Below are 13097 nucleotides of genomic sequence, written 5' to 3'. Positions count from 1 at the left end.
AGAATACAGGAAGAAGGAGAAGCTCCAGGCTAATGTTCTTACATTTTCGGTTGTAAGCCTAGCCTTTAATGGCGGAGCCATCTCTCCAGCCCAGGCTAATGTTCTTAATGAGTGAATATCAAAAACCTTCAATACTGCACTATCCATGGTACTCACAATACCCAAAAATAGAGACATTAGATTCAGGAGTTCATCTTTGGCTACAGAGCAAATTCAACAATAGCCATAGTTGCATAAACCCTGTTTACAAACAAACACTTCCCAGCACTCTAGCAAATCAGATTCAACAGTGTATAGTACCAGACAACTAAATGGGGTTTATCGTTGGAAGACAAGGGTGGCTGAACAGGTGCAGCTAGATGAGTGTGAAACACGAAAACAGCAGAGCAAAGACACAAACTCAGCATGGACGGACATCTCAGGAATTTCAGGAAAACACTTGTCAAACTCTGACATCCATGCATGATACTTGGAGATGCTCTCAATGAAGTAGATGTAAATGGAGCTCAGGGTCATGAAGATGTCTTCGGTGAGCAAAGCACTTGCCCTGCATGTAAAGTCTATAGATTCTACAATCCACTCTAAATCCCTTTCAACATCCCAATAGTCCCACTGAACCCCGATGCTTCCAAAGTAGCACACACAATCTTGAGCAAGCACACCACCAAAGGCATTACAATCTGTGTTTCAAAACATGTTACATACACATCTACAGTCATCGAAACGTGCTGGTACTGGCACATCAACGACACGCAACTCCAAGGCTCAGGCAATATCATGGGAAGGAGGCAGAAGGAATATGGAGCCAGAGGATGGGGAGGGAGCTGTGAAATGCCGTCTTCTGAACATAACATGCCCACTGGACTCATGAACTCACTGCAGCTGTGGTCACCTACACATGATGGAGCAGCAGAAATTGCTTCGGGGACGGTGGAGGGGCTCATGAGGCCCCACTCCTGATTGTCCAATTATTGGCAGCTGATGGTTGCTAGAGGACGGAGAGTAATTTTTCTTTAGGGCTGTGGCCATTGGTAGATTGCCCAGGCTCCAGTGGATGGCCCCAAACCCAGGCGCATACAGGCAGCACTGATTCTGCAAGTTATAAAAAAAAAGGGGGGGGGTGGAGGGGGTGGAGAGATGGCTCAGTGGTTCAGAGCACTTGTTGCCCTCGCAGAAGACCTGGGTTCAATTCCCAACACCCACAGGGTGGTTTACAACCATCTGTAACTCCAGTTTGCAGGAATCCGAAGTCGTCTTCTGACCTTTTGGGCACCAAGCATGCATAACATGGTATAAATACATACATGCAGGTGAAACACTCACACCCAACATAAAATGAATAAATCTTAAAACAGAATAAACATAAAAATAAAGAAGAGGACCTGAGGTTGTATTAAGGACACATTGGGAGAGGTCCAGGGGGAACTGGAGGGTAAAAATACGGGGCGGATATGACAAAAAAAAATTACATTGTATACATGTATAAAATTTCAAAGAATAAATAAATAAAAATACAGAAACAGACACACAAACCTGCTGCAGCCCCGTGGCAGGGTCCTAGAAACCAAACAGGGAGAGGCTGGAGAGTAAGAAGGAAATGCAATTAATAGCAAGTGGGCAGGTCACGTGACTGGGCGGAGCCACATGGACACACCCACACAGCAGCAGCCTGGATACCCAAGACTCTTTATTATAATACAGTGTAAATAGAAGGTGGGTGAGTTAATCTCTGCAGCGGCTCTCTGTAGGGGAGCACTCTCATGGGTCATAATCGTGTAGTCACCAGAGAAGAGGAAGCTGGAGTCTTTGGAGCTGCAACAAGCCCTGACTGTTTCTAATTAAAAGTCAACCTTCATCAATATCTGTATTTTGACGTTGGGGAGAATACATTCACCATTCCCGCAGCTCAGGAGCTGCACTAGAGTCTGTGACTTGGCTGGGCTTATGCAAGCGACACCCAGTTCCTTCAGGGCTTCATCCACTTCCCACCAGGCATCGCGGCTCGTGAGTGTAGTGTAATACTACCGCTTGGGAGGCAGAGCCTAGCCTAGCCAGGCGGGCGGTGGTGGCACACATCTCAGCACTTGGGAGGCAGAGGCAGGCAGATTTCTAAGTTCGAGGCCAGCCTGGTCTACAGAGTGAGTTCCAGGAAAGCCAGGGCTACACAGAGAAACCCTGTCTCGAAAAACCAAAAAAAAAAAAAAAAAAAAAAAAAAAAAAAAAAAAACCCACAAAAAACAAACAAACAAACAAACAAACAAAACGCAGATGCACACGGTGTTTTGCTGAGGCGAGACCCGTGAGAGGACACGCGATATTTGGAGAGAATGTAAATAGGACTCAACGGCCAGTGACTGGGCGCCGGTGTAGCTAGCTTTGCAAAGCTTCTGTGGTCTTGTGTCTTCACGGATCTTCACTTTCTTTGAGAAGGGCATGACAGAGAACTTCTCTTGGTGGCCCGGCTGGTCCTGGTCACTCCTGGTTCACTCCTGATTCAGCAGAGGCCTGGTGCTTTCTGCTGGGTTGGGCCACAGCTGCTGATTCGTGTTTGGTATCCTGACACTACTGAACTGGACTGCTGGTGTCCTGACAATGGACACTGGGATCGCCCTAAAGAGCTACTTCTACACAGGTCCACATCCCCTTGTCCTAGTTACCGTCTTTTCCCCCTACCTTTGGATGGTGGCCTAGAAGAGGGTTTGAAGTGTTTGAGAACCCTTATTAAAGTAGGTTTTGAAAAAAATCTAAGCCTACATACGTTGTATAAGTGGACTCAAATACAGAAATCACATGAGCGTTACAACAGATGAAGAAAGCCTTTGACAGACTCCTAAAGATTCAGCAGTAGGTGAAACTGCTGGCATGCTGTTTTGAGATATCACATTGGTTGTCATACCTCATTTTTCTGATCTTTATCTCACCCTAATCCCTTCCAACCCCACAATGCTCAGCAGGAGAGAAAGAGGTTAGAGGGGAGAGGGTCTCCCAGCACCCTTTAAGCTGCTTTCTGCTAATTAGGGACATTGAGTTCTTTGGGGCAAGTCCAATCTTCATTGTCAGGATATCTCCAACTTCTCATCTTTTTGCTCATGGACACTTGACAAACTGGAGCAACAGCAGCCAGGAGTAGCAGCCTCCTCCTCCTCCTCCTCCTCCTCCTCCTCTTTCTCTTCCTCCTCCCTCATTTCCTTCCTCCTCCTCCTCCTCCTCCTCCTCTTTCTCTCCCTCCTCCTTTATTTCCACCCCCCTCGTCCCCCTCTTCTCTTCCTCCACCTCCACCTTCTCCTCCACCTTCTCCTCCCCCTCCTCCTCCCCCTCCTCCCTCCCCTCCTCCCTCTTCTTCTCCAGAGTGTCTCCTGCTCCTCTCGGGGCTCTGGCATTTATTCCCTCTCCAGAGTCCACAAAATTAAACTAATTAAATTTGCAGCTAGCAGAAATCACATCCCTCCTAGAGCATGCAACAATCATACTTAGCAGCTGTGGAGAAACTGAAGCAGCTCCGGATCTCACATCTAGGATTAAAACAAAACATATTCACATAACATAACTGGGTTTTAAAAAAAGAAACTAAAATTCTCACTACACAAAACATATCTTAACACAATAAAGGCTATCTGTGGGGAAAAAAAACTACAGCCAAAGTTATGTTAAATGGAGAAACACTTGAAGATTTCTACTAAAATCAGGAACAAGATAGGGGTATCCACTCTCTCCTTACCCATTTTGTATTGTACTTGAAATCCTAGCTGTAGCAGTAAGACAAGAGAGGAAATAGAATGATCCAAGTAGGAAAAGAAGAAATTGTAGAATCCCTATTTGCAGATAACCCAATTCTATATGTAACTGACCCTAGCAATGACTCTACCAAAAACAAAAACAACAAACAAACAAACAAACAAAAACCAACCCTAGAACCCATAAACACTTTTTGCAAAAGTGGCACAATGCAAAATCAACCTACAAAAATCTGTCACCTTCTTTCCTTATCTACAAACTGACAGACATCTTGAAGGGAAAAAAAAATCAGTGAAACATTCCTATTCACAACTGCTTCAAGAAAAATAAAAAGATATAAACCTAACCAAGAAGTAAAAGACCTCTATAAAGAAAGCTTTAAAATTCTGGGAATGAGGAGGGGGGAGAAAAGGGATGATGTCAGAACAGTGGTTCTCAACTTGTGGGTCTCGATCCCATTGGAGATTCACTGACTGTTTAACAGGGGTCATCTAAGACTGTTGGAAAACACAGACATTTATTTACATTAAGATTCAGCCAGGCGCACGCCTTTAATCCCAGCATTTGGGAGGCAGAGGCAGGTGAATTTCTGAGTTTGAGGCCATCCTGGTCTACAGAGTGAGTTCCAGGACAGCCAGGGCTACACAGAGAGACCCTGTCTCAAAAAACAAAAACAAAACAAACAAACAAAAGATTCATAGCAGTAACAAAATGGCAGTTATGAAGTAGAAACAAAAATAATTTTATGTTTGGGGGTCACCACAGCATGAGGGACCCATAAAGGCTCACAGCTTTAGGAAGCTTGAACACAACTGCTCTAGAAGACTGAGAGATCTTTCAGGGTCATGGGATAGAAGAGTTAATATTGCCCATCCTACCAAAAGGCAGTCTACAGATTAAACATAATCCTAATCAGGACATAAATAAAACAAATAGAAGACCCTGGATAGCAATCTTCAACAAAAAAGGATACTGTGGAGGTAACACTATACTCAGTTTCAAGTTAAACTACAGAATCATAGCTGCAAACACAGCACGGTACTGCCAAAGAAGAGGTGCCAACCAGCGGAACAGAACAGAATAGTCACACATAAGTTTGCACAACTCTGTTTACCTGTTTGCTGTTTTGTTTGTTTGTTTTTACAAAGATGCCCAAATTTACACAACAGAAAAAAATTGCATCATCTTCAACAGATGGTCCCGGGAAAACTGGATGGGTTTTTGACATATGTCAAAGACACTTCTTCTCTTTCATGCTCCAAACAACCCAACTGGAAATGGTTCAAGAACAAGACCTGGAATTCTGACACCGTTAGCAGAAAAATTGGAGCATAGGAGAGGGCTTCCCAAAAGACTCAGATCACTGGGGAAATATGGCTGACTATTGACAAATGGGACCTTATGGAATTAAGGCGAGTCTCTTGTTTCTGGACAGCCAAGGAGACGGGAATGGTCTACTGAGCGGAGAAGAGTTTGTTAGTGACTGGCGTGACTTTACTGCTTTCTGCTTAGATTTTGGTTTTGCCTCTCCTCAATTAGCTTAACGGCAATGACTAGGTAGTATTCCTTAAATATTTATGGCAATCAAGTCTTCAGTCTTTTCCAGTGTTCCCCTGTGCATCGGAGTTTATCTCCCACACACTCAAAGTCCTACTGGTCACTGAGGGGAGGGATTGCCAGGGATAATGAAGTACCCTTGAAGGCAGAATTCTATGCCAGTTCCCTGGAAACAGGAGGGCTTTCCCTCGGGTTTCTTCTTTAGGACCCTATCACCGAAGCCTGAGGGAGTGAGAGAGTTGGAGTGTTCTCCTTTTCTCAACAAACATGCTCAAGGGGGTCAGGAATCCTCTTCCCAATTACTGGGTGGGAAAATGCAGTCTCAGATCGGAGCAGGGCTGTGTGTGTACATGTGCTGGTCTATGTATGTCATGGTGCCCATGGAGAGGACAGAGGAAAACATGCTGTGTTGACCCTTACCACCCACCTCAAATGAGGTAGAGACTCTTGTTTTCTGCTGCAAACACCAGGGTAGCTAGATATCTGGACAGCAAACTTCCAAGACGTCTCCTGATGCAATCTCCACCCTAGGGACATGATATACTTAGGTAGGTACCGGGGATTTGTACTCAGTTCCTCACATTCTTGTGGACAACACTTAACCTGCTGAGCCATCTCCCAGCTCCTGGGTGGGAGAGTGGAGTCTTTGAGGGGTGACTGGGCCATGAGGGTGGGGCCCTCGTGAATAGTGGCCTCATAAGCCTCTGGTTCAGGGCTTAGGAGTGCTTGCTTCTCCTCCAGAGGAACTAAGTTTAATTCCCAGCATCCACACTGGATTGTTTACATCAGCTCCAGGGAATCCAATGCCCTTGTCTGCTTCCCTGGGCACCTGCACATGTGCGGTTCACACGTGTGGTTCACACACACACACACACACACACACACACACACACACATCAGTAAAAGTTAATGTCCAAGAGAGCTCCTGTGTCCACATTCTGCACCGTAAAAGCTCTCACAAGAACCTCACAGTGCTGTATCTGACCCCACGCTCCCAGCCCCAGATCTGTGAGAAAGAAATGTTTATATGCCACCAAACCCACATACTTCACTACGACACCCCACAAAGCCATTTCTAGAGGGTTCATGCTCCCAGGGAGGAGTGAGTCCCTCTCTGAATCACTTCTGATCTGTGTTCTTCAGCAGCTGTGTGCTCCAGCCTGTTTCTGGGCGTGTGGGTGGAGTACAGTGTACCAGTGTACTTGTCTTAGGGTTTCTATTCCTGCACAGACATCATGACCAAGAAGCAAGTTGGGGAGGAAAGGGTTTATTCTGCTTACACTTCCACACTGCTGTTCATCACTAAAGGGAGTCAGGACTGGAACTCAAGCAGGTCAGGAAGCAGGAGCTGATGCAGAGGCCATGGAGGGATGTTTCTTACTGGCTTGCTTCCCCTGGCTTGCTCAGCTTGCTTTCTTTTTTCTTTCTTTCTTTTTTCTTCCTTCCTTCCTTTCTTCCTTTCTTCCTTCCTTCCTTCATTCATTCCTTTCTTTCTTTCTTTCTTTCTTTCTTTCTTTCTTTCTTTCTTTCTTTTTCTTTTACTGTTTGTAGAAGCAATATTTAATAACAAAAAATATAGCTCAAATACCCCAAAATAATTATGCAAATAGTTGGTAGACATGAACAAGGATAAAAAGGCTTCTGCATAACAATAAAGCTAAATAAATTACACATAGACCTATACTAATAAATAAAGTCACTGGCTGCAAAAAGTCAAGATTTTTCAATATTTCACTTGGGACTCCTAGAATAATTTCCCCCAAGTGACTACTCCCCTGTCCCCAGAAAGCTTTGGCCTGGGCTCCTAGACTTTGCTGCATCGGTCCTAAGGCTTCTAGACTGCATTAGTGCCTCCAGTTGGTTTGACACCACCAACTGTCACTGTTCCCCAGAAAGCAGTCTTTTTTTTTTTTTTTTTTTTTTTTTGATTTGGTTTGGTTTTTTTTGAGGCAGGTTTCTCTATATAGCCTTGGCTGTCCTGGAACTCACTCTGTAGACTAGGCTGGCCACGAACTCAGAAATCTGCCTGCCTCTGCCTCCCAGAGTGCTGGGATTACAGGCGTGCGCCACCACGCCTGGCACAGAAAGCAGCTCTTAACGCATTCTAATTCTGTACTTGAGTTACTTAACTTAAAGGGGGTTTGGGTGAGAGGGGCACTTAAAATAATAAGGCCACTCTAAGAATGTTCTTCCTTCCCTTCAGTTCCTGGTTAACAAATGAATCTATAGAGTAAATGTAACCTTCCCCTGGGGGCGTGGCTCACCCTGCAGCTCTTGGCTTACAAGACCCAGAGCCAAGGATGCTGCCTGAAGAGTTAGGCTCCAGATGTTGCTCCAGGAACCTCAGCCAATGAGGCTCTGCCAACCAACACATAGTATCCAGCATGGTCCTTGGGTCCTCCCAAGAATCATGAACAGGACCCCTGTGAAGGGAGCAGCCCATATTTCTGCTGGAGGATGGCCGTAGTGTTTTCCAGGGCACAGCCTGGGCAAATCATGCCAAACTTTCCAGGCACAGGTAAGTCAACCACAGTAGAGTCAGGGCTCTGACTATCCTCAATCGACCCCCTGTCAATGACAAGGGACAAATGAGGCCAGAGGTCTTGGAACGCCTCAACACTCAGAGAACTGGCCTGGGAGCTGAGGTTGGCACTGGTGAGTGCAAGTGGTCCCCCAAACATTTGGGCCAAGTCCCACATGAAGTCGGGCATGCTCAGGAATCCGGATGCCAACAAGAGGAGTAAAGAGGCTCAGGTCTTCGTTGAGTTCCTCTGAGCGTTCCATCACCAGGGTCACGGGTCCTGGGAACAGGTCTTCCAGGAGCTCCTAAATACTTTCACCCAACAGTACCCATAGACGTCGGCCACACAGCCCAGGCACACCGCCAGCGACTTGGCCTCACTGCAGCCTTTGAGGTGACACACGCAGCTCAGGGCCGCCAAGCAGCTCTCCGAACAGCTCGCAGAACAGCAGAACAGGTTGGACCATACAGCGTGTCAACAAGGACAGGCAGTCCTCAGCTTGCTTTCTTACAGAACCCAGGACTTCCAGTCCAGGGATGGCACCACCCACAAGGGGCCCTCCCTCCTTGATCACTAATTGAGAAAATGCCTTACAGCTGGATCTCATGGAGGCATTTCCTCACCTGTGATATCTCCAGCTTGTGTCAAAGTTGACACACGAAACCAGCCAGTAGTACAGTACTCTACTCAATCTCTGTCCCTATCCATCCCTCCAGGAGATCTGGGTTTCTCTCCAGGGCAGTTCAACCTAGAAGGAAGCGGGGAATATACTTGCCTCCTCTCATCACACAATTTGGTGAGGGTGTTTTCTACAGCGGTTATTTTAAATATTTGTTTATTACTTTATTTTGTGTGTACATGTGTATATACTATGTTTATATTTATGTGCTTCTTATGTACCTGTGCATGCATGTACATGCCTATGGAGGTCTGAGGGCAACTTTCAGGAGTCAGATCTATCCCTCTACCATGAGCATCCAGGGATTGGGCTCCAGTTGTTAGGTTTGGCTGCAAGCCCCTTGAACCGCTCAGCCATGCCAGCAGCCATGAGGTTCTTACAAAGGCACTAATCTTATGCCTGGTGGTTCTGTCTCCATGATCTAATTAAGCACATCTCAAAGTCTCCACCTCTTGATACCATTGTATTGGGAGTAGGTTTCAACACAGGAATTGTGAGGGGGACACAGTCCATCTCAAGAGCACTGGGAAAATGGCCTGTGTGGAAATGGTGTCTATAGTGCAGTCACAGGACAAAGGCCTCATCTCTGAATATGCCTGTGACGGTTAGTTTTTACTTCTAACTTGATGTGATGGTTTGTACATGCTTGGTCCAGGGAATGGCACTATTTGGAGGTGTGGTCTTGTAGGTGTGTTACCGTGGGCGTGGGCTATACGACTCTACTCCTAGCTGCCTGCCAGTCAGTATTCTGCTAGCAGCCTTCAGATGAAGATGTAGAACTCTCAGCTCCTCCTGCACCATGGCTGCCTGGATGCTGCCATGCTCCTGCCTGATGGACCTCAGAACTTGTAAGCCAGCACCAATGAAATGTTTGCCTTTATAAGACTTGCCTTGGTCATGGTGTCTGACTAAGACACTTGACATCACCTAGAAACACCCAAAAGAGTGTCAGGATTTAGAGAGATGGCTCAGAAGTTAAGAGTATTTGTCGCTCTTGCAGAGGACCTAGGTACAGGTCATCAAGTGACTCACATCCCTCCGTAACTCCAGTCCTAAGGGATCTAACACCCTCTTCCGACTTCTGCAGGCACTAAACACATACATGCATACAGGGAAAACACACACACATACACACAACCTTTTTTCCAAAAACAAAACCACTCCCAATGAGGGATTATCTAGATTAGGTTGTCATGTGGGCATGAATGTAGGGAATTGTCTCTATGTTGAGGTGTGAAGACCTGCCCACCATGGGTGGTACCATTCCTTACACAGGAGACACCGCATTGTATGAGAGTGGAGAAAGCAAGCTGAGTACCGGCTTGCATGCATTCATTGCTTCCTGTTTCTGATAATGGCTGTGATTATGACTAACTCCCGCGACAGTGACCTCCCTTCTATGATGGACTCTACTGTGAGTTGACGGGCTGGACCTCTGAGGTAAACCAAACCATTTCTCCTCTGAGTTGCTTTTGTCAAAGTATTTTATAATAGTGGAAATGAAAATCGGACAAGCTGCCTCCAGCTTGTTTTGGTCCCTGGCATCTGCCTGTGCCCTCTTCTTCCCTCAAACTCCTTCCTTATTCTAGGCGTTGGGTACAACGCCTGAAGATGAGGGACCCTAACAGGCCTCTTACATGATTTCAAAGGCTCCTCAACCAAGTACAGACTTCATAGACATTAGTTGGACCTCTGTTGTGTCCTATGGATGGATTGGTTTGCACATGAACAGCACATAACAGGGCTGTTGCTAAGATTTCATTGGCCTACCCAGAATTTTCTATGGGTTTGGCCCCAAGCCATCAGTACCATATCTATTCATCTGTATGAGACCTCTCAGCTCCAGACAGAATCTGGACCCAGGAGCTCACGGGGAGGTGAATTCAGTGAAACTCAGTGAACTTAGGCCACAGACAGTGGCTAGCCCAGAACTCCTAAAACTTCCTGGGTCATCTGCTGCTGGAATGAGGGGCCTGATGACCTCAGTGACAAAGTTCAGTAACAGGGCTTGTCCTATGGAGGCCAGACTCTGCTCTTCATATCCCTTATTGAATATCCCAGAAGAGCTGGGTCTGTTGGTGCAGGTCTGTGATCTCAGCTACTCAAGAGGCTGAGGCAGGAGGCTGATACATTTATGGCAAGACTGAACAGTTCAGTGAGGCTGTTTCAAAGTAAAAATTAAAGGAATGGGTTATAGCTCAGTTGTAGGGGAGCTGTCTAGAATCCCCCCAGTGAGAGGCTGGGGTATACCTCAGTTGTCTAACCACCCCCCAAACCCCCCCCCTCCACAGTAAGGGGCTGGATGTGTTGCTTAGTTGTAGAGAGTTTGTGGTTGTGGTTGTGGTTTGAGTATGCCTAGCCCAGGAAGTGGCACAATTTGAAGGTGTGGCCTTGTTGGAGTAGGTGTGTCACTGTGGTTGTGGGCTTTAAGAGCCCTTTCCTAGTTGCCTGGAAGTCAGTATTCTGCTAGCAGCCTTCAGATGAAGATGTAGAACTCTCAGCTCCTCCCACCTGGATGCCGCCATGTTCCTACCTTGATGATAATGGACTGAACCTCTGAACCTGTAAGCCAGCCCCAATTAAATGTTGTCCTTACAAGAGTTGCTTTGGTCATGGTGTCTATTCTTAGCAGTAAAACCCTAAGACACTTGCCTAACATGCTAGGTTCAATATTTTATACACACACACACACACACACACACACACACACACACACGAGAGAGAGAGAGAGAGAGAGAGAGAGAGAGAGAGAGAGAGACTGTAATCAGGAGACTCGACAGTGTTATTTCATGAGGCCATCTGTGACTTGGCCATGGTGGTACACACCTGTATTCTCAACACCCAGGAGGCTGAGGCAGGAGGATTGAGAGTTCCAGGCCAACTTGGGCTACATCACAAGGTCCTGTCTCAAAAACCCCCAAATTCAAGAAAATCCTACCTTATCTAACTCAGCACCATCTTCCTAGGTCCCGGTTAAAAGCTGAGCATCCCCGTGAGGGAGGAGAAGGCAGGCCACCAGCTGCAGTGCTCAGAGACAGCAAACACAACGGCACAGGTGAGCCTGCAGATGACAGTGTCTGCGGCAGGGGGATGGATGCCAAGTCTAAAGCTGGGAGGAACTGGTTGGCCATGAGCTAGGGACTGATCTCAAAAGGAAAAAGCACGATAAACTTGAAAAATCGCTTTTATTTTGAAATGGTGCTGCAGGTGGGTCTGGTGAGTCCCACATATGTCCCCTGCTAGGATACTGGTGTCCATCCCCAACCCCTTCAGCAGCTGAAGGGCCCCGGAGGAGACCAGAAGAGGGTTTTGGATGGAGGAGAGGGGAGCTCCTGATCCTGTGCCTGGCAGGCCCTTATGAGGCTACAGGTCCCAGTCCCCAGCTCCTGGACCACAGAGGGGCCACCTCATGAGCCAGGAGGACAGCGGGAGTCAGTGAACGGGTTGTCTTCCCTCCACATGCCCCTGTCTCCTTCAGTTTGGATTTCTGTGGAAGAGTGGCAAGTTTAGCTGTGTGGTGCTGCCAAGGAATGAGGTAGCTCCCCAGCCAGGGCCCCAATTCTGCGGCCATGCCTTGCACAGAGTAAAGAGCAGTCCGTTGCATAGTAGGTCTCTTGAGAGTCTAAAGGGTATCCAGGACTAGAACACACTCATCCAACTGGCTTCCTCCCTACCACTCACCCACCCAAGTTTCTGTGTCCTCGCCAATATTCTTTCTTCCTATTGGTCTCTCCCTACCGGTGTCTATATCCCTTTCTGAAGGTCCTCAAACTCCTCTCTTCCCACACCCACCAACCCACTACATGGCGGTGGAAACCTTCGAGTATGCTTGGAAAATTTTCCTGGAGGTCCGCGGCCGGGTGGGGGGCGCCATGAGCAGCAGGAAGTAGCAGAAACAGCAGCACCAGTGGTGGCCACATGATCCTGGGACAGAGAGCTGCAAAAGGATGGATGGATGGGCTGTTGGTCAGAGGCCTTCCCTACCCAGGTAGCTTCTAGTCCCGCCCGCTTCTGCACGCCACGCCCATTCCTCTCTGGTACTGGGAATCCCGCCTTCTCACTTCCGAGGTGCCCTGTGTCAGCCCTCAGCCTGGTCAACGGTCTCCAGGTCCCCAAGAACTGTCAGGTGAGGACAGTTGTGACTCTGGAACTAAGGATCTCCTCGAGTCAGCTTGCAAATCCTGGCCACGCCCCGCATCCAGAGCCACGCCCCTCGAACTTGAGCTGACCCGCCCACTCTGACTACCCCCTTCAGCCCAAGCCATGCTTACCAACTACAGAACTGCTCCTTTATATAATGGCCGTGCCCTTAAAACATAGTCACACCCACTTCTTAATGTTCAGAGCCTTCTCTACCTGCTGGCCACACCCTCCTGCTGAGAATTACATCTTGGCAGGGCTGCTCAGCGTTTTGCTGAGCATGGGCTTGGATTCACTCTTTGGTCCTTTGCAGACCCAGTTTGCCACCAGTACCACTGCTAGAACTCTGGTGGCCGACGGTCCCTTGCTCCTGTCCATTTTCTGCCTCTTTTGCATACATGGGGTCCATCCTTCTTTCTGTTGTCCAGAGGGCGGGTTCCGATAGCCTCCTCTTCCTTTTACTC

At 47.4% G+C, this 13097-nt stretch overlaps 1 pseudogene; it reads right to left on the bottom strand.

Moving 5' to 3' along the window:
* Nucleotides 1–7700: 7700 nt before the first annotated feature.
* Nucleotides 7701–8850, bottom strand: LOC127672464 (threonylcarbamoyl-AMP synthase-like; annotated as a pseudogene).
* Nucleotides 8851–13097: the final 4247 nt, after the last annotated feature.

The sequence above is a fragment of the Apodemus sylvaticus genome, chromosome 22 (genome assembly GCF_947179515.1).
Source record: "Apodemus sylvaticus chromosome 22, mApoSyl1.1, whole genome shotgun sequence".
Lineage (NCBI taxonomy): Eukaryota > Metazoa > Chordata > Mammalia > Rodentia > Muridae > Apodemus > Apodemus sylvaticus.
This window is presented reverse-complemented; position numbering and strand designations above follow the sequence as displayed.